Consider the following 22,792-nt stretch of genomic DNA (forward strand, 5'->3'; position numbering starts at 1 on the left):
ATGAATTTGTGGCAGGGGGAGGTACTGCTTAACGCCTTTCTCACTACTTATTCTTTCTCGCAAATTGGCTTTCCAAGGTGCTTTCCCTAGGGGAGTTCCCAGTTTACAAGAGGCGCTGCACACACCCCAGCAGTTCTGCTCAGAATCTCAGTAAGAGATCAAATACTATGATCATCTTTTAACTGGGCACCTCTTCAAATCAGAGGTGGCAGAGAGTAGGCAAAAGGGAAATCTTTGTGTAAAATACCATGCCAGATCAGAGCAGAAGGAAGGCTGGAAGGGTTGTGTCAGTGTTTGGCCCCTTCTCACATGCCCAGGGTAATGCTGATCACCACTTTGGGGTCAAGAAGCAATTTCCCTCTAGGTCAGATTAGCCAGGGATCCTGGAGGGTTTTTGTTGCCATCTTCTGGGCATGGAGTAGGGGGTCACTGTGTGTGTGTGTGTGGGGGGGGGGGTAGTTGTGAATTTTTTTGCACAGTGCAGGGAGTTGGACTAAATGACCCTGGTGGTTCCTTTCAACTCTATGTTTCTATGATTTTATTCCAGTTATTTATTTAAAATATTTATTAGCCCCCCTTTCCACCTTGTAGAATTCAATGAAAATAAAAATGCATAAAAGACCACAATTTAAAATCTTAATTAGGACTGTCAATGAATTTTTTTAAAAAAAACTACATTAGTCAAATGCAGTCCTAAATAAAACTGTCTTCAACTGCCTCTTAAAGACTGAAAATGAAAAATTCCAATTTTATTTCAAGAACAGTAATAACAATAATATTTGGTAGCTGAAGACTTACATAATTGAGCTGTCTGAATACTATTAGAGATGATTCAATGTTCACAAAAGAAGTATTTTGAAAATCAAGCTTATCTTGTTTGCAATGCCTGTTCACTGTTGAACTGAGCATCTCATAGGATTGCCTTGATGATGTGCTCAGAATGCATCATGAGTAGCATTTCAAGTATTTTTGTGTTTGTGCAGTGGCAGCATTCAACATGGGGGCTGGCTGAGCAGTTGCTATATGTCCTCTAAAGCTGCTGTATCAACACACATGAAAAGGCTCTCTTTGAAAAATCTTCAGTGGAGTAAACTAGTGCTCCAGGTAGGGCAGAGGACTTACTGACCGTAACACTGGCTACATCCTTGTCTCTGTTGTGTGAGTCCTGCCCAGAACACAGTACTAGCAAGTGATCAAGTCAACAGTATTGATTGGAGGGGGGGGACAAGGAGATTTTTTGTTGTAACCGGGGTCCATGTTTGTTTGGTTTTTTTATATTGTCATGCAGTACGCTTCTAAAATTTAGAAACTCTCCTGCTGGGGCAGTTCATTAAACCGGATGTATTAGTACATGTTTAAACATTTCCTGAAACTACATTTGTAACATAATTTCAAGCTAAATTAACCACAATAATTTGCTTCTGAACAACAAAGTGACATTGCTTCATTTCTCAGATTAATGCGTTGCCTTTCTTTTGATCTATTTATTACATTAAATACAGATGAGGTTTATATCTAGCAAATTTAAGTTAGGATAGTTTTAATATAAATTAGCATCAACCAGCCTTATACTTTCTCTTTAAAAATACTTTGCAGTCAACCTCTAGGGCAAGGATAACATTCGTGCCGGTTGTTAGCTCTGTTTGGTAGAAAGGAGATTCTCCGGAACCCTTACAGCCCGTTCCTGAGCCGAAAGGACCCCTGCGCTGGCGCCCATGCCACTTATGCCACCCAGGGTGGCATGGATGCCAGTGGGGGGCACACATGCCATCCTCCTGGTGCTGCTGTGGCAGCACTGGCATCCAGATGGTGCACCTTCGTTCACCATCCTCCCGGGGGTGTTCCGGGGGAGTTTGCGGGCCGATCCAGGGGAGGAGCCGCATTTAGGCGGCCCCCTAAGCCCTTTCAGCCTGGGAACACCCCCTTTGACCTTACTTGCATTTACACCACCTTTTGAGGTGGCGTAGCCTCATAGAACCCCATGGAGTGGTTCCACAGGGCTTGCAAGTAAGGGCAAGGTTTTGACTTCATTGGGGTGTGTGAAACCTCCTTTGGAGGCTGCCTCCAGTCACCAACGCAGCCTCAGGAATGTGCTGTCTGCATGTCTGACCATTGATTTATAGTTTGGGAGAAAGAAAAAACAGCACAGTAAGGTTATTCAACATTCATATGTCACAATCTCTGACCACATACAGGTTGTATCCTGAGGGAGAAACAACAAAATAGATAAAGAATAAAGGGGAAAGGGTTTTAAACCAATGCTTGGGTTTCTTCCCCTCCCCCCGTTCCTTTTAAAGAGCAAATTGTTTTGTAAAACAGCACTTGGGTTTCTGATGGGGGGAGAGGGGAGCTGGACGTTTTTCTCACAGTAAGCACTACAGCCAATTACAAAAGCGGTGTTTTCTAGGGGCGGGAAGACGCTTCTGGATTTGAGCTTGGTGACTTTGCTGGTGCATAGCAAATTTTGGATTCACAATGGAAAAGTGTAGGTCAAGTGAGCATCGAAACCCAGGTAAAACTCCCATGCATAAACGACCATAGTTAATTATCAATTCTTATGGAGCAGGGGTTAATGGTGACATCCTAAGCATCCTTTGGATTTTATTAACTTCAATGTAACTCTGTTTAGGTTAGCACTGTAAGTGACTACCGTATAAACTCATGTATAAGCCGACCCGCGTATAAGCCGAGGTGCCTAATTTCACCCCCAAAATGGGGAAAAATTAGGCACCCGTGTATAAGCCGAGGATCGGCTTACACAATGCCCCTGTCCCAGGTCGCCCTCCCGCCCGGCCTCCCGGGCCCTCCAGACCCACCCCGACCCCAGCGCCACCCTAGGGGGGAGGGAGAAGAGCCCCTGAACCCCTTACTCACCCAGAGGACAAGGCCCGCTGATCAGCTGGAGGCGGCGGCAGGTAAGGCGCGCGGGCCAGCAGCGGCTGCAGGGCCCTGCCTGCGCGCAGGAAGGCCCCGCTGGCCGCTCCCAGTCCGCAGAAAAGGCGTGGGGGAGCGGCGGGGGTGGCCGCGGGGCCTGCCTGCGCCCAGGAAGGCTCCGCTGGCTGCTCCCAGGCCACAGAAAAGGTGCGCGGGATGGCGGCGGCGGTAAGTTCCCCCTCTCTCCCCCCTCCCCCTCCCCTCCTCTACCGTATTGACCAGCGTATAAGCCAAGTTGGCTTTTTTCAGCCCGTTTTTTGGGCTGAAAAAGTAGGCTTATACGCGAGTATATACGGTAAGTTCATAATTAGTGTTTATCATAATAATGTGGTTACAAAATTTTAAAAAGTAACTTGTAGGGAGTCCAGGGGGATGACATGGGGGTGCCATCAGGCAATGGTGTGACATCATTTCTGGGGAAAATTATACCTCTCTAGGAACTGCCAGAAAACCATGTAGTTTCCAGCGATTTCTAGAGTAGATTGCTGACAACTCTTTTTTAAAGATTATTTTCCTCCCATCTGCCACAAGAAGGGCAGCAGAAAACAAGAGCTGGGGGCAGGGGATCTCCCACCCCCAGCAGGAAAATGTCAGCCCTCAAAACGTGGCTTGCTACCAAGTAAAAAAAAAACAAAACCCAAAACAAACCGACAGATCATGAGTGTTGTACAGAGAAGCAGCCAGCCAGCAGAGTATAGGAAGTAAATAATTAGGTTGGAAGGAGAATGATTAAAGGGAGAGTTGGTCAGGGAACCTTGACTAACACTTTGTCTATTCACATGATTCGGCCTTTGAAGTTGTGTTTTAATTAAAAAAAGAAATCACAGATCTGAAATAAGATTGAAAAACATAGAAAATCCTGGAAGGCAATGGGCTGATCATGGTGTCATCTGGATTGTCCATTTTTAAAATGTCCATTAAAAAAGAAGAGCCAGTGTAGTGTAGGGGTTAGAGTTTAAAAATAAGCATGTGCAAAATGGAACTCGAGTGTTGTGTGTGTGTAAAGTGCCAACAAGTCGCAGCCGACTTATGGCAACCCCTTATTGGGTTTTCATGACAAGAGACTAACAGAGGTGGTTTGCCAGTGCCTTCCTCTGCATAGCAACTCTGGTATTCCTTGGAGGTCTCCCATCCAAATACTAACCAGGGTTGAACTCGTATGTTAGGGTGAAGCTATTTTCATAAATCCATTGTGTCCCAGGTTACCTTTTGCTATTACAGTTCAACCGTGTTCTTCCCTTTAGGTTGGATGCTGAATCTATGTTATAAAAGCACAGCTCCAAGCGGACCAGGTTTAGTGGATCCTTCTGAAAACTTGTACTCAGTTGCCTCCCTGAAAATCTTCCCCGATATCTAAAGTCTTTGAAATGAGATCAGAGTAACAGAAGAGCAAGGTCTCCAGAAAAAATAACAACCTTACAGCTTTATTGTATCAGAATAATTGATTAGGAAAGTCATAAACAGAGCCAGCAGGCATACTAGATTTCTCCATATTGCCCTTCCACACTGTAATGAGCACATGGTGTGCCAGTCTGGAATGTGCAACTGTTGCCATTGCTCTGAGAATTGGTTGCTGCTCTAGTAGCACAAAGAATTGGTGGTGGGGGTTGTACATCTGGAAAAGAGCCTGAGAGAAATCTATACTTTGATTCCTTGGGCTTAGACTGGAGCCTGATGGAGAGGGTAATGAAGACAACCAGAAAAACAGCATTTATCTAAGTCAGCTACAAGACACGAAGTAATGCAAAGTCATATCATCCATGATCCATTACCCCATATATGCATGGGCTTCCATTCTATGAGAAAGGAGACCTTAGCACATATAACTGATCTGTGACTGTTCAACAAATATTCTGTGCTCCTAGACAGGAATGTGCATGTGTGCAGAGAGCTCTGTAGACCCCTTGGACCCTGGCCATATGTCACAGGATCAAAGAGGTACACAGAAATGTGTTCTTAAGCTGAGGTCTGAGAAACTTCATTAAATACTGCATAAGTAAGCATGCATATTTAAGTTTGCTTTATATAGCCTTTGGAAGGCACGTCCTTATTTCACATGTTCCAACACTATAAATCAGCCTCTCCGGGGACGTTTGGGTAGAATGCTACTTAATCTACAGTGCTGCACATTGATTTAAAACAATAGCAATAGTGTAATGGGCCACTGTCTTTTCAGACTGATCGCTGCTTGGGGGCCTATGAGAAATGCATTTGGCGGTTTGGCATAATCATCACTCTTTCCCGAGCCAAGACACATTTTTTTACATTAAACACTCTTTTTGTTTGCTTGCTTCTTTCTGCTTCTTTTTTGCTAATTCAATTTGGAGTACAGCAAGTCACCAAAGCCAACATTTTTTAAAAAGGGATTTATTTTCAGTGTCAGTGTGGGCCTCCACAACTTGCTAGTGCCAGACACTTTACTCAGCAGTACACCTTATGACTAAACCTACTAAATATATATATATCAAAGAGTTGTAGTTGTTCACTGCACCACATAGTTTCACACAAAATTACTCATTCCCTTACCTTCAATTAGACCCTTAGCAGAGCATTGGACATTTAGACACTGCAAGGGTCAGCACAAATAAAGTCAACCTAGCTCAGTCTCACAATATGCTAGAGCATGGGGTCACCCAATGACGTTGATGGGCAATAGATTCAAGATGGATAAAAGAAAACCTTTCTTAACTCAACGTGATTAAACTCAACAAGTGATTAAAATGTGGAATTCACTGCCAGAGGATGTACACACTGTGACTAGATCGCACTGACCCAGGAACAGACACATCTGATGCACCAGCCAAAGCTGGGCAAAAGCACTCACCTGATTTTCTAAGATGACCACTGTGTCCAGAAGCTCTCCCAAGCTGCCAACCTGGCTTTTCAAGGGGAGTAGAACTTCCTACAAGACAGGAGAAGATAGGAAGTCGCTGGTCTGCCTTTCTACTAACGCAGAGCACCTCTGTGTTTTCAGGATTAAGTTTTCGCTTGTTCACCCTCATCCAGCCCATTACTTACTCCGAGCACTGGTTTCGAACATAAACAACTTCCTTGGTGAAAAAGCAAAATAGAGCTGGGTATCATCCACATATTGATGACACCACAGCCCAAACCACAGCCCAATATGGATCTTGGTAGACTAGTCGTTGGACTCTGTATAATTTAATTTATTTATTTAGAAAAAATGTGTGCTGCCTGTCCAGGAAAACTGCCTGGCAGCTTACAAAACAAAACAAAACATAAAACATTAAAAGTTTTTAATTAAAATAAAAGGTAAAGGTAACCCTCTATGCAAGCACTGGGTCATTACTGACGTCACATCAGGTTTACTAGGAAGACTATGTTTACAGGGTGGTTTGCCATTGCCTTCCCTGGTTGTCTGCAGTTCACCCCCAGCAAGCTGGGTACCCATTTTACCAGAAGGATGGAAGGCTGATTCAACCTTGAGCCAGCTACCTGAAACTGACTTCCGTCGGAATCAAACTCAGGTCTTGAGCAAAGCTTGGACCGCAGTACTGCAGTTTACCACTCTGAGCCACGAGGCTCAGGTTAATTAAAATGCAGCAATAAAAACCCACCCAGAGCATAAAAACATACATAATCAAGCTGCTTAAAATATATTTCCAGACTAAAATAATTCTATAAAGTTGTTGCTAAAATTAATTGATTAAAAATTATTTGAAAGGCTTGGTAAACCTTTTGGCCTGGTGCCCATAAGACTGTAACGTAGGTGCTGGGAAGCCTCAAGGGGAAGAACATTCCTTAGGCAAGGTGCTAATAAGGTGTATCTGGTTGCTACCTGTGTCACCTCTGAAGGAGGGGCATGGAGAGCAGGGCTTGTGAGGCAGATCTCAGCTAGTAGTCTGGACAATATTGTGCCTGGAAACCAATGGGCAGCCAGCGCAGCACAGGGAATTTCATGTGTTCAGGATTTATCAAGCTCAGGCAATAACAGCACCATTGAGCTCAATGACTGAACAAACTGCATCCTATCCCAAGAGTGATGTGTTGGGCATAGGGTTGCCAGCCAGCGGCTGGCACCTGGAGGGAGACTTGATAAGTGGAGACATGGAGGTGGGTGCCACTGCTCATGACACCACTTCTGGACGAACCCAGAAGTGACATCATTGCATCAGTGTGATGCTTTAGGGTTCACCGGAAACCTATGGTTTTAACATAGAGTTTCCACTGAATCCTAGAGTGTCACGTCGATACAATGACATTACTTCTGGGTTCACCCAGGAAGTGACTCCCACCATCAGAGCGATGGCCATTTCCACCAGGTTTCCACACTACCACTCTACCAAGCAGGGCAGAGGTCAATCGCTGACCTGGCAGCCCTAGTGGGACACCTGACACCCTAGTTGGACATTATATCTTGGGTATTATAGGAATAGCTATGAAAGAAAAAAATTCTTCTGACAATGCAATTTTCAGGGTCAAATTTAACAGTTTCTACCATATCTGACTTTATTGGATTCCTATCAGCTGTGCTTTGGGACAACCAATGACTGAGTACAAATAGAATACAAATTTGGTTCTTGTAGGTTATCCGGGCTGTGTAACCGTGGTCTTGGAATTTTCTTTCCTGACGTTTCCCCAGCAACTGTGGCAGGCATCTTCAGAGTAGTAACACTGAAGGACAGTGTCTCTCAGTGTCAAGGGTGTAGGAAGAGTAATATATAGTCAGAAAGGGGTTGGGTTTGAGCTGAGTATTGTCCTGCAAAAGTAATGTGCTAATCATTGTCCTGTAAGTATCAAGATAATGTGCTAATGATGGTATGGTATGTTAATATGGAACCATTGTATCCTGAAGTGATCTGTTAATGGGTGTAATCCAAAGCTAATCTGCAAGGCTATTGTTGAATGTTGTCTTTGTTAGTCTGGAGGTTTTTTAGAACAGGAAGCCAAGCCTTATTCATTCTTAAACTCTCCTCTTTTCTGTTAAAGTTGTGCTGATGTTTATGAATTTCAATGGCTTCTCTGTGCAATCTGACAAAATAGTTGGTAGAATTGTCCAGTCTTTCAGTGTCTTGGAATAAGACCCTGTGTCCTGTTTGTGTCAGTCCATGTTCAGCCACTGCTGATTTCTCAGGTTGGCCAAGTCTGCAGTATCTTTCATGTTCTTTTATCCTTGTTTGTATGCTGCGTTTTGTGGTCCCGATGTACAGATTTGTTCCAAAAGCCGTTTCACAGTTTCCAGAACTCTTCACTTAGCCAGTCTTACCTCTCATACAAAACTATTAATCATCCACTGGAGGGATGGGGTGTAGTCTGGTACTTAATATATTCCATTTCAAAGTGATTGCTTGTGAAAGATTATGCTTCAGTAGAGAATGGATGGGGTTTCACCATATTTTATTTCCCCTTGACAATCAGTGATAGGAAAACACAGTAATCTTGAACAAGAATTTTGTGGATCATTTTCAACCTGTGGATGTCAGCAAAAAAAGGTAGCTCTGAATACACAATTTACTTTCCGAACGGCTACAGCATCAAAAGAAGGCCTCAAAACATGGCTCACATGGGTAAATGGTATTCTTCCCCATCTCCACCCCCACCCCCCAAGCACAAGATTTTTGTGTATTGAAAACAGGAGTTGTGTTTTTGCAAGAGTGGGCTAGGGATAAGAGCTATATGTATGAGAAGTATTTCTTAGTCTGCCTCTCAACCAAGTTTGAATCCCTGGCCTTTCTTTTTGTGAAGTAGGTATCTCACTCCAGTTCCACATATTGTTTCTGTCTATCACATTTTAATCCCATCCCACCCTGTCTCTTTAGAGCTTTCTCTCTATATATATGGCACTCCCCTCCTCCATTTTAATCTTCCCCACAATCCTGTTTGTTGTTAATCTGAGAAAGAGTGGCTGGCTCATCCCCTGAGCTTGTAGGAATTTGGAATTTGGACCTGAGTCTCCCCAGTCTCCTGCTTTTCAAAAGGCTTAAAAGCCTTCTTAATATACAACTGGAATAATTTCACTTTTACTTTACTTTATTCACTTTCTGTGTTTTGTTTTAAACAGAAGTTTGGTTGGTGTGAAACATCTATTTAAAAACAACCCTATCTTTGTTCTAAAGCAAAGGTGAACACTGGGCCACCACCACTGTGAACTTTGAAATATATGGTTGCAACTAATTTTTAGATTATATGTCAGAGCCATATTCAAAGCAGTGCTCAGTGTTGGTTGGTTCATGTCGGCTGGTTTCTCCCAGTCTCACTTTCTGCTTACCTGCTCACTTTCCACCTGTTCTTCATCCCTGATTCATGTTCATTGGCATTGCTGCAATGGCAATGTGCCCCATAGAAAATACTTTCCTTTAGCTAATTACTTCTAAGGCATTTCTTTGGCCAAAGTTTTTCCTTTCACTAAACCCAAGTTGCAAAGCTTCAATAGCTTCACAATGGATATTCCTGACTGTAAGGTCATTAATTCTGATTCTGTCCCTTTGCTGCCTTGAACTCAACATTTGCTTCAAGTGGGAATGCACTTACTAATCTACAGAAATGGAATCTAGAGTTCTGGCAGCACTTGTGGATATCTTTGCCATCACAACTGACTGTCAAGGGGTTGGGAGGGATCATAGATTGACTGGCAGCAGGCAGCCTTAGGGTTTGTTCCTTTTAAAATAAAGTTTTTATTTTTAAAAACTGGCAGAACTATTATTTTACAGTAAATAGTCACAACTTCAGTTACAACTTTTGGTCCTTGCCAAGTGCTTTAAAATAGGCTGGAAGTGGGCAATTAAAAATAAAAAAGATTTATATTTCAGAAGTAAAATGGAACACATTGAATATAGTATACCTATATACCAATTAGACCATTCTGTCAAGTAGTGGGTAGAAGTGTTAAACATTTTATCAGGTATACACCTGTATATCCAATATCTGTCTAATGTATCAGATGTTGATCCAAGTCTGGGTACTGTGAGATGTTTTATTTATTTATTTAAAAATAAAGGAAGAAAGTAGATTCCTTTGAAATGTGGTGTTGGAGGAGAGTGTTACGGATACCGTGGACTGCCAAAAACAAATCAGTGGGTTATAGATCAAATCAAGCCTGAACTGACCCTAGAAGCTAAAATAACAAAACTGAGGCTATCGTATTTCGGTCACATTATGAGACGACAAGAGTCGCTGGAAAAGACAGTCATGCTAGGAAAAGTTGAGGGCAGCAGGAAAAAAGGAAGACTCAACAAGAGATGGATTGACTCAATAAAGGAAGCCATGGCCCTTAATTTGCAAGATCTAAGCAAGGCTGTCAAAGATAGGACATTTTGGAATGCACTGATTCATAGGATCGCCATGAGTCAGAAGCGACTTGACCGCACTTAACGCACACACCTATATATCCTATATCTGTCTAATATATCAGATGTTGATCCAAGTCTGGGTACTGTGAGATATTTTATTTATTTATTTAAAACACACACACACACACACACACACACACATGGAAGAGGGGGAGATTATTTTAGTTGATTCTCAGCTTTCACTGCAGCCCCCCGATTTCAACAGCTCCACACATACTGCACAGGATTCAAGGCCCAGGGTCCACGATTTCCAAACAGAGCTGGATCAACAGCACACTACTTAAAATGAAAAAAGAAAGAAAGTGAGCAATGAAAAAGAATCTGAAACCATGGCAACCTAAGGATTATTAGTTAAAAATCATAACGAGAATGAAACTATATCTGCTTCTTTCATAGTCTCCAGTTTGCAAAATTGTAGCACACATGGGAGGCTGTACTTTGTGTTTTATGACTATTTCACTTTATTATGGAGGAGAAATGTCAAACATCTTTATCTAATTTATTAAGTTGTACATTCTCCAGGTTTTGCTGATGACTGGAGCATGTCTTTTATTGCATGATTTAGCAAAAGAAGGAGCAGAGATACCTTCAGTACCTCTAGCACTATTATTAGTTTCACAATGCTATGTTACTAGTTAGCAGAATTACCATCGGTTCAGTATATCCAGATGTTTGGGTAACAGAATATTTGAAGGTAATGGATCAATTCTGCAGCCTTCATGTTCCTCCTAAATAATGGGAATAATTTCTCTCATGGTAAACAGCAGCTTTTACTTTATTGGCAAACTGGGTTTGGAGTAACCCAATACTATGGGCATGTGCCCAGTTTTCTATATTCAGTGTGGCCATGTGGCCAAATTCTGCAGTTGATTGCACTGCCATTATTATCAAGAAAAAATCTTAATTACTGGAAAATGATAAAACACTGCAGAAGACTTTATGGTAGCTTAAATATTTAGAAAATGGGCACAGTTGCAACAAATGAAAATAATTTAAATGGAGGCTTAGTTTGTTTAAGCTAAAGGCTGAGCACTGAGCCAAAAATACGGGGCATGTTCTGTTTTGCCTTTCCCCTGAAATGATATTTCTATCCAACATCACAAAATAAATGTTTATTTCAAAAAGAGTGGAGACTGGCATAGGTTGCAAAAGCTCTATGTTACACTGCTTGGTACTTATGTGAATATTTAGAATAAATAATGTTAAAGCCATGGCCCTGATCTATCTAATGTAAGTCATCATATATCCCATTCAACCATACGAAATGAGTGAACAGTGAGAAAGTCCCGTTGCTTTCAGCAGAACTTAAATATGACAGATTTTAGCTGGATCCAGGTCTATTTTATATATGTGACAATGGATGTTTTGACCTGTGCTTGAGATTAGTGTGTTGAATAATCTTCATGTTAAATATGAAAGGAGGATCATTAATTATTCCTTATATACAAATATTAAAATGTGCAGTAGAGGTAAATTCAGTCATAATTCAAAGATCCAGAAGCCCCACTAACTGTTGGAGACAGGGCCCAGTGTCCAGGATCCACAGCTCCTGGTCCCTCTGCCAGCCGGACCAGTTGGGTGGCATTGGCAGGTGGATTCTTGCCCTACCAGCCAGCTGATCATGACTGTTGTGATGACTGGGGAGCTGCTTGGTGTGCTCTCCTTGGTGACTTTCCCAGGGCTGCCATCCTGTCACATCCTGTTTTCCCACTTCTTTGGGGTCCCAAAGGTCTGGGTGGGTTGTCTTATCTCCTGCTCCCCTACACTGCCCATTAACTCAGTGGTAAAAACAATTAAATGGAAAATAGAATATGTGGGTTGCCCTATGGCCATGCAAATGCTACTTCTACAAGGCAAACCCCACCTTGTTTGGGGAAAGGGCCAGTGGTAGAGTACATGGTTTGGATGGGAAAGGGCAATGTCTGGCATATCCACTTTAAGTATATCAGGTACCACACCGGTACCTGATTCCCCACTCCTCCACATGAGCGGCAGACTCTAATCTGGTGAATCGGGTTGGTTTCCCCACTCCTACACATGCAGCCTGCTGGCTGACCTTGGGCTAGTCACAGTTCTCTGAACTCTCTCAGCCCAACCTACCTCACAAGGTGTTTGTTGTGGGGAGAGGAAGGGAAGGAGATTGTAAGCCGGTTTGATTCTCCTTAAAAGGGAGAGAAAGTCAGCATATAAAAACCAACTCTTCTTCTTCTTCTTCTTTTTCCAAGTATTTAAAAGGCATGGGTGTTCACATTATGCCAAGACATTCTAGAACACAGTTTTGATCATAAGGCTATGTGCATCTTTGCCATGTTAATACTATTTTTAATCTCTTGCTGTTTTAACTTTAATTGGGCTTAAAAAAGTATTTACATGATCATGATACAGATAACTGGGATGGGGGAGATGCTTTCAAGTTGGAAACTATGACATGAAGATAAGCAGCATCCTCACAAATGTATGTATTATGATGTCCATTTGTATATTAATAAAGTATATGCCTGGGGTTTCTGTTCTAGCCAGTGATATACCTACAAAAACTTGCTTATGGATATTGCTGTTCATAGCTGGACCAGGGTATGAATCCTTTAAATAAACCTCTTTCCACATATATGCTAAAAACATTAAGTGTTCATGGTCTAGGCTATCTATGAAACAGAATTATTCTTAACTTATTACTATCCCAGAAGTATCATGGGTACTCATTCACAAACTCACAGACCTGTGAAATGGAGGTCTAAATTATCAGAACCAAAAGGCAAAGGAACAAAAGCATTTGGAAAAAGGTCATGTTAACGATTTTACCAAGTTCTCAGTATTTAAATTCTTTAAACTTCCTTGAACAAAGACCACATTGTTCCAAGAGGTTCAGGGAGAGATATGCATTTGCAGATGGTATGAAATTGGCCAAATATGGACAATGTATGTATGTATTTATTTATTTCCAAATGCGCACAAGACAAACTGAAAATGAATTTTTGGACTTCTGCTAGCCCTTTGGCTGTCTTGCAAAAAGGCTTATTTTAATTGAAAGCTGTGCTGGGAAATGTAGAATGTTTTGATTCTTAATTCAAATCTTCTGTACAAGAGGAGACATGGTATCCTCAGGATAACCTTTTGCCATCCTTGCCTTTATTTGGCATGTTAAATCTTTTGGAAGGAAGAAGCAAAGTATCATTGTACTGTTCCTTATAATTCTACCTTCTGCTATTACTACTGCCAATCTTTTCTTCTTTCTATATGTAATCGTTTTTATTGCATTTGTCTTGATACAAAGTACAGTTACATAGTGTGGTACAAAATGGAATGCTCAGTAAAATACTAACAGAATACACAAAAACACATCTAATCATTGAGAAGGGGACAGGATAAGTATCACAATGCACAAAAGAATGTTTGAAGAGCACAGCAGAAATATGGCAATACACCAGGAAGATGTGGTTTGATAAGTATGAAGCACCTGGCCTCATGGTCTTGAGGCCCAGGGGGTCCCTGAAGGGGTGGATGATGGCCAGGGTGTTTTGTTGTGTGAGGCCACTGACAGGGGTGCTGCTGTTGGTCAGGAAGGGAGGTGCATGTTAGTCCAACCACCATGGTCAGCCAGCTTTATCAGGTGGGTCCTGAGGTAGGGGAACCTGCTGTGAGTGGCATGGTTTCACAGCAGGTCAGGGTGCAGGTTGGAGGGACTGCCTGCTCAGGATCAGCCAGGCAGCTCAGCCAGGGCAGCTTCCTTCAGCCAGGGCAGCATCTTAAATGTGAGGAGGCACCGTTGGTGTCCCTTCATGCACTGCCCTGTCCTGCCACCACCACACACACTCTCATGGCTAGCCAGCCATCTGGCATCACGCTTGCTTGTGCCTGCTTCCCTTTGGCCAGGCATATTTTAGCGAAATAAATGAAATTAAAGTGCAAATATTGTTATGAGATCTTTAGGGGACATACATAAGCTGTCTTTTTTTCCTCTGCCTTTCCACCACATACGGTCTTCTTGTAGGGTTACCAACTCTTGCAAGGCATAGATCTGGCAAGGGGCAGAGCCCACCCAGGGGTGGAACCAAGCTCAACACCCACTACACAGGGGGAAAACCAGTGGGGTCAAAAGGTAGAGCTTAGTGGAGGTCAAAGGAAAGTGTTAGGGTTGCCAGATCCCCCCCGGCCACCAGCAAAGGATGGGGAGCTAGGGTTGCAGGATCTCGTTTGGGAGATTTGGGGATGGAGCCTGAGTAGGACAGGGACTTCAGTGGGGTACAATGCCATAGAGTCCACCTCCCAAAGCATCATTTCCCCCCAGGGGAATTGATCTCTGTAGTCTGGAGATGAGATGTAATTCCGGGGGATCCCCAGGTCCCACCTGGAGGTCCCACCTGGAGGCTGGCATCCCTACAAAGTGTCCATGTGCCCAGTGTCAGAGTCAAAAAATTGATAGTTCTTCTAAAATGCACAGCTTTCTCCTTTTCTTTCTGTCTCTTTCCATTACCTCTCGATCACTGTTTGTCTGTCTGAAGATACATCAGGAGGAAAAAGGAAGAAGAAAAGGCTGCCAGATGGCTATAGTGAAACTGCTTTTGAGGTACAGAAAAGCCAGTGCTGAAAATGAATGTTAAAATTGGATGCAATCCTACCGCTGTAAACATCTTAGAGGAACAACACTGCAAAATCTTTTGCATTAAAAGCCAAGTCACAAAGTAGTCTCTCTCTCACCTTCTCTTCATTCCCTCCATTATATGAAAAACTCTCAGCTGGCAATTGGCCAAAAAGGGCCAATGGAAAACTAGTTGGTTGGCAAGCCTAACTTCATGGAAGCTTATATATAATCTTTCCCTTCTATTGTAAGAGTAAGACAACAGACCGTGATATTAATTAACTGTCCCTGCAATGTAAGTGGCTTATTGTGTATGTTATACAGCAGTTTCCATAGAGTTGTTTTTTCTGGTTATTTTAAACTGTGTGTAGTGTTTAGCTGTAGGTCATAAATTTATTGTGTTCCTAGTTTTGACAAAATAATAGGATAAGTTCCTTTGTATTTTTTTCAGATGGGGGAACAAGCATGTTATGTTTCACACACGCAATGAAACTAATTCCTTGCAGATTCCAATTATGGCTCCTTTGATTGCAATCAATGAGATTAGTTACCATGGTTGCACTAGCTAGCAGTAAGGCCTTGTGAGGTCAAGTTGGCCTAGTAAAGGTTGCAGAGATGATCATCATACATGGTAGCAACGCAATAAGCAAACTATTATTTTGAACAGATTCTGAGAGTTTAAAGGAAATTTTCTGAGGTAGAACATCTGTGTTTGTAACAAGAACAGCTTTAAAAGGTTAAAGTATTTTTTAACAGAATGTGTGTAATGCTTTGTTTGCAAGGTAGAGATCCAGAATGAAAAGAAATGTCAGTGTGTGCTGTGCTTTCCCCCAGTTTCTTTTTGGATAAAATCAGGGTTGCTAGGTTTCCATCTCCCTGGGCTGTTTTTATGGTAACTATGTAAATATGTTGCTTTTGGATGTTGCATATTCGGGTTCCAATATTAGCTTAGTATGTGGAGATCTTGACTGAACTACTATGACCGGAGTGGCCAGATAATGTCTTTTTTCACACAGCCCTCCTCTTTTTTTAGGCCTGGCTTCTGAAATCCTCAGCTTTTGCTTCTGTCCAGTAAAATCAGTGGAAGTGGCCTGTGTGGGCTAGATTCCTGAGCAGCGAAGGGCTGCTAAAGATAGCCAGGTTGTATGTGGTAAATTAAGCTATATGAAATGAGAGCAGGGGTCATGAAAACTTTCCCATCACCATTACCTGGATAGCTGGCAGAACTGGCATTATGGTGTTGTATTTTTATTTTAACTGTAATAATTATGTGCAAATTTACATCTATGAATGCAATTAAGCTAGAGCTGCCAAACTCTAGGTGGGGCCTGGAGAACTCCCAGATTATGATTTATCTCCAGACTACAGAGATCAGTTCCCTTGTAGAAAATGGAAGGGTGAAAGTCTATGGCCTTATGCCCTGCAGAAGTCCCTCTCCTCCAATAACCTCATCCCCCCAGCCTTGACCCACATCCATGAAAAGCCAGTTACAGTGGAATATAACGAAGCAACCTGCCAAACAGCCGCAGAGAAGTGACAGTCTGTTGATCACCCAAAAATCAGCTCCCTGTTTGTGACCGCCAAACAAGACACCTGCTTACCACAAAAAGTCATCTACAAATCCTAGTTAACTAAATCCACAAATATGTCTTGATGTATTCTGTCTGCATAATACAAAAATTTAAAAAGTTTCTGATCGACCAGATGTTTAGATGTCCTCTAATATTAATTCTGGGAAAGAATCATGGAGGTGATAAATTACATCTAAAATCCAGTCTTTCTTGAGGTTTAAAGTATTATATGATAGAGATTGGTCTGATTCTTGCAATAAGCCTAACTTCAAATAAGAGTGCACATACCTGCTTAAGGTGTGAACCAAAAGTGCCGGTTCCATCAGTGTAATAGCATTACATTGACATAATGACACTTCTGATAGCAGAGGAGATAAATTTCTTCTGATGTCTTTTTCCTGCTGCTAATTTCCTACTCCAACTTTGCCTCCCTCCCACAGTATTCCACACCATTCTCTTTATCCCCAAGAGCAAAACTGAGGGGAGATGTTGCCAGGCTATAGGGTTGTGCATACTGATATACCCGAACCGAAAATATACCTGAAATTAGCCATTTCAACAATATTCAGATTCGGTTTTACCAATACCAATATCTGAGGATCTCCCTGAAGCTGAATAGGCAGTTTGGCTATTCGTCTTTGCTCAGATGCACAGCTCTGTGCTTTCTCCCATTTTTCTATCTTTTTTTTTTTACTGGTTTTGTTAGGGCCCCATAGTTGATCTGCACTTTAAAAGATGGAGCTCACCCAGTCCCGTCCGGAGGGATATACCCTCCAAATAAAAAAACCCACTTCTACAGCTACTTATTGGGCTTTTGAAGAAGACTCCTCACCTGTGTGGATGAGCAATCACCTTCACAAGAGCTGCCTTGGTTATGACTTCGACTGGCTGTATTATCACCCCCCCGAAAACCTGCTGTCAATCTGATGGTCACCCTGAGTACCTGAAAACCTATGGACAGCTCAGCTCGCAAATGCCTGGAGGATGGGGCTGACCCCTTTACGGGCCCAAAAATTGGACCCCCTGTCCCAAAGTTCACCAAACTTTGCCTACCGTCTAAGGAAAATTCCTTGCAACAACTCTGCAAATTTGGTGACTCTACCTCCAAAAATGTCCCCACAGGAGCTTCGAAAAAATCCCCATAGACTACAATAGACCCATTTTTTTTGGTAAACCTGGAAATAAAGCCAAATACCCCTTTACGGTATGGGTATTCGGCTTATTCCGGGTTTAATGAAAAAAATTGGGCCCAATCAACCTGAAACTGAAATTTACCAATTTTTTTTTTTTTTTTTATTGCACAACCCGCTCAGGCTACATAGCAGTTGAGAGGCAGGAAAGCTCACCTTTACCAGCTTCACTCTGATGGCACTAGTTTTGTTTAGCCTGTAGCTTCTTATATTGGAACCAAATACATTGAATTTCCATGGGAACATCATGGAAATGTTTTATTTATTTATTTAAAACATTTTAATGCTGCCATTCCACTCTACCAGAGTTTCCAAGTACATATGTGGGCACAGCCCATCAGGAAGTTCTCCTGCACAAGACCCTCTAAAACGAATAAAATGAAGTACCAGTTTGCAGAGGAAAACATTCCAGTAAATTAAACCCGATACATCTTATCCTGTCACTGCATTGCAATATATATTTTTTTCTATAAGAAGTACAATATCTCCTGAATTATTCCCATCAGAAACAATGAAAAATGCCCTTTGGGTTTCAGTGCAAGACTTCACTCTCTATAAGACTCTTAAAAACCCTGAAGCAAAGTTGGAATGGATTATGAAGGAACATTGAATGAGTATCACAACACACGCAGTTTCTATCCAAATCAATTTTAAAAAAATCACAAGTACCTTTTTAATGTAAGAGAAAGCAATGTTTTCTGATACCGCACCATCTGCTGGGAACCTAATCTAAATTGGAAACTTATGGCAAATGTGGAGAAGGAAACTACAGAAGTCCTGCAATGACAGGAAGTAGATATTTTAAAAAGTTAATGCCCAAATAAGTTTTAAAAAATCATGCATAACAGGAAGAAAATGTTCAAATGAGTGTTTGCTTCTTCCCCACTTTCTATCCACTTTGCGTGACTTCTGGGGATAGGATTATCTACATATTGACAGTTGTGTTTATTTGCTTCTGTAAAAAAAATATCCCACCAGATATTCCCCTCAGTGTTTTTCTTATTTAAAGGGACAGAAAGACCATGTTCTCTCATTGCCAGGAGTTGTTGGTCCCTCATCCCTTTCACTCAGACCATATATCTTGTTTATTGAACTGAGTGCTGTTCCATATTTTATAGAAGGATAATGACTTCTAACATCTCTCTTTTCTTTAACGAGTCTACTTGCTTAAAACCGCATATCTAAAAGGACAAAATAAATGCAATGACTGAGTTCTGCAAATGTCTCAGAGCCAAATCAAATAATCTACAGACTCCCGTGATGTCTTTGTTGCTAGAATGTATCACTTCAGACTGCAAGTGTGGGATCAAATACTGAAATGCTCGCCCTTATCAAGTCCCAGTGCATGTACAAAATGATTGTGGTAGAGAGAAGGAGAGGCTAAAGTTTTGCTCCTTGACATTCCCCATCTGTGGGTTCTTAAATCTGGAGACAGGAGCCATGAATAGACAATACAGATCTTTCCACAAATCTGGGAAACACTGCAGATTTGCAGAAAAATCTGAAATCTAAGCCCCCATAATAGAATTAGTGCCTGTATATTTAAGAAATGGATGCCTTCTGAGATCTCAGTGGCCATTGAGGGGTTGCTACGCAACCACAATATTGTCAGCCTTCAAAGCTTAGTTTCTGTCAGTAAAAGGCAGGGGGAGTCCTCTTTCCAGCCCACCCCTATTTGAGCCTCCAAGCTCACCCATGCTTCCCTCCCTCCTGCCCTGTAAGGAGGATGCATTGGGAATGAGTCCAACAGCAGCCACTGAGCAACTTACTACCGTGCACTTTGCTCAACTTACCTATGTGCAGTGGCTGCTTTGACTATGCCACACGACTCTCTCGGGCCCATTGGCAGGCTAAATGACTTGCTACCATCTGAATTTTGCAACTTGGCCGGACTTTTCCCAGGGATGGGCTCCCAGAGGGAGGGAAGTAAAGAAAGCCGAGAGCCAGTGTGGTGTAATTGTTAGAATTTCTGGCTAGGATTTGGGAGATCCAAGTTGAACTCCCTACTCTGCCGTGGAAATTTGCTGGATGGCCTTGTCAATCTCTCTCACCCTAATTTACCTCAGAGGGTTGTTGAGAGGATAAAATGGAGAAGAAGAAAATGACGTAAGCTGCTTTGGATCCCCATTGAGAAGAAAGGTGGGATATAAATGGTGTAAATAAATAATGAATAAAGCTGAAGCCGGTGGGGGGGGGGCAGATAAAAGAATGTTTGCTTGGGAAAGAGAGAAGGAAGGATGCAAGGAAAGGGGAGAGGATATGGGAGCTGCCAGGAGGAGAGAAAGAGGAAATAGTGTGGAGAAGGAGATATGGGGGAAATGAATGACCCCCCCCCCACAAGTTCTTTCAGGTTCCCTACCAATCATCTAATTCTGAATCAAGCCACAGAGTGTGGATCAATAGAGCCTCAATATGGTGCTAGGGACAGCTCGGGGGATTTCTCTACAAATTTGAAGGAAGTTCCAGGTTTGAAGAAAAATCTAAAACTTACAATCTGTTTGGAGGATTAAAACTCCTCCACATAATAAAACAATGCCAATAACTTTAAGAAAAGAATGCTCACTGAACCTCAGTGGTCATGTTGGAGGTTGTGAGGAAACCACAACGCTATTGCTAAGCGTTCTAAGCCTTAGTTTCTGCAAAGCGAAGTTGTAAGGGGGGGGGGGAGGCCTTGGAGGCCAAAGCAACATTGAAAAAGTTCTCTCCCTCTCCCCTGTCATGTCATAAGAACATAAGAACATAAGAAAGGCCCTGCTGGATCAGACCAAGGCCCATCAAGTCCAGCAATCTGTTCACACAGTGGCCAACCAGGTGCCTCTAGGAAGCCACTAACAAGACGAGTGCAGCAACACCATCCTGCCTGTGTTCCACCGCACCCAAAATAATAGGTGTGCTCCTCTGATACTAGAGAGAATAGGTATGCAGCATGACTAGTATCCATTCTAACTAACAGCCATGAATACCCATCTCCTCCATGAATATGTCCACTCCCCTCTTAAAGCCCTCCAAGCTGGCAGCCATGTCCCCTGCTGGAGGAGGACTTGCTAGGGACAGGCACAGTGGTGACCACCACAGATTCATTATCCACACAATTAGGCCAGGCACCGCATAACTGTACCCAGCAGCTGTCACACAACTGAGCTCATCCCAGCAGCAGCTACAGCACAACTGCTCCCTTCCTAGCAGTGGTGGCCACTGCCAAGCTGGGCCTGGCCTAGTTCAGCAACAGCCACAATGCAACTGGGCCCAGCCTAAGGTTGCCAACCTCCAGGTACTAGCTGGAGATTTCCTGCTATTACAACTGACCTCCAGCCAATAGAGATCAGTTCACCTGGAGAAAATGGCTGCTTTGACAATTGGACTCCATGGCATTGAAGCTCATCCCCTCCCCAAACCTCACCCTCCTCAGGCTCCGCCCTGAAAACTTCCCGCCAGTGGCAAAGAGGGACCTGGCTACCCTAACCCAACCCAGCCCAGCCTGGCAGCAGTGGCCACTACATAACCCAGCTGATCCAGCAGTAGCCACCATGCAACTCAGCCTGCCCCAATGGCCAGCCCAGCCCACTACTGGCCACTCAGCCTGGGTAATGCCCATTGCACAGCTCTGCCTGGCTGGCACCCACAGCTTAACTCTGCCAGACTTTTCTTGGGGAGAGGCTGCTGGAGGAGGAAGAATGGAAAGCTGAATACAGGGGAGTAGATAAAGTTAGCCTGGCTAGTAGGTAGGAAGAACAGAAGGAAGGAGGAAAAGGAGAAAGGTTATGGGGGCTGCTGAGGAAGGGAAAAATGAAATAGTAGAGAAGGGAGATAACATTGGACAATGAGATGCTCCCCTCATGTCCTTACAGATCCCCTGCTTGTATGTATACTAAACTTTAGCTCCCCACCTGCAGTCTAAAGTGGTCTCAGATCTAGTCTAGAATGTTCCTGTTACAGTCCATCACACTGCTCCATTGTTACATTCAAACAAATGGTCTGAGGACTGTAACCGATTAAACACAATCCTTTTGCTAGAGAAGCCAATCATTAATTACCTTATGTCTTTGTTGGGAATCAATGGCCGAAAACGCATGGGCACTTACTCCTGTCTCTGCCCAGTCTCCTCCCTGCTTTTTTCCATTTTCAAGCAGGACCAAATTCTCGCAAACGGACGAGACCTCGGATGCTGCTGGCCAAGCATTGTCGACCTAAAACGAACCCGTCTTAGCGATTGAGGACCGAAACCGTTACCCCTGGCTCTCTTCAGATGAACAGGAGCCTATTCTTCTGCCGTCACGACGTCCCGCACGCCTCCAAACCCCTCCCTGCGCAACCTCACCCCCTTTTGTTTCCAAATTTTTTGAAAAGTGGGAGCGCAGGGCTGTCATTGGTCAGTGAGTCAGTGAGTCGGCCAATCACCACTGGGAGCGTGCTTTCCTGAACGGCCAGGAAGTGCGTGTCTCCGGCGTTTTCTGTTTTGACGGGCGTATCAGCGCGCTGACTCACCACGGATCAAGAGAGGTTCTGCTCACAGATTGTCCCCCTGCCCGGTTTGAACTGATCCTGGCTGGAACGGGGAGGTCACTGGGAAGAAACCGGAGTAAGTGCCCGTGCGTTTTCGGCCAATCTCTTCAGTACATAATAATACAAGAAGTGCTCGATGTTATTTAACAAGAATACGAAGCTGCTACTAGTGGTTTAGTGCAAAAAGTATATTAAACTCTGTGTTTAAGTATGTATATTTTCTGGGATTTGTTGTGTGATTATGTAGGAGATCTCCCTAAGGGCACAAAGCTCTGATTGCCTGAGTTCTACCTGTAGTCAATATTTAAACAGTTTTAACATGTGCTTGGATTCTTCTCATAAACACACCGTTGTATTCTGCATAATATATAAACACCATGACCCATGTCTGAGAATGTTGGGAATTTTATTAGCCCCATAAAGTTTTTGTTGAAGCCTAGTGCCATAGATCCAAAATAAATAAACACTGAGAGACCAAGAGAAACAATTATTTACCCCTTTCTCCCTTTCTCCACTAACCTAGTGAATCTCTAAGTAAACTTCGCCACTGTAGTTTTGGAGGTCATTCTTGTCTGTTATCTCAGTATCTGTGAGCAAGATATTAGGGACTAACTGAACAGATATGAGAAAAAGATGTAGAAATGCTACTACTTTTCAGATGACAGCTCTAATAATATACATTATTTTTTCCTCCTTGACATTCTT

This window comes from Euleptes europaea, chromosome 9, assembly GCF_029931775.1.
Source record: "Euleptes europaea isolate rEulEur1 chromosome 9, rEulEur1.hap1, whole genome shotgun sequence".
In the NCBI taxonomy this organism is placed as follows: domain Eukaryota; kingdom Metazoa; phylum Chordata; class Lepidosauria; order Squamata; family Sphaerodactylidae; genus Euleptes; species Euleptes europaea.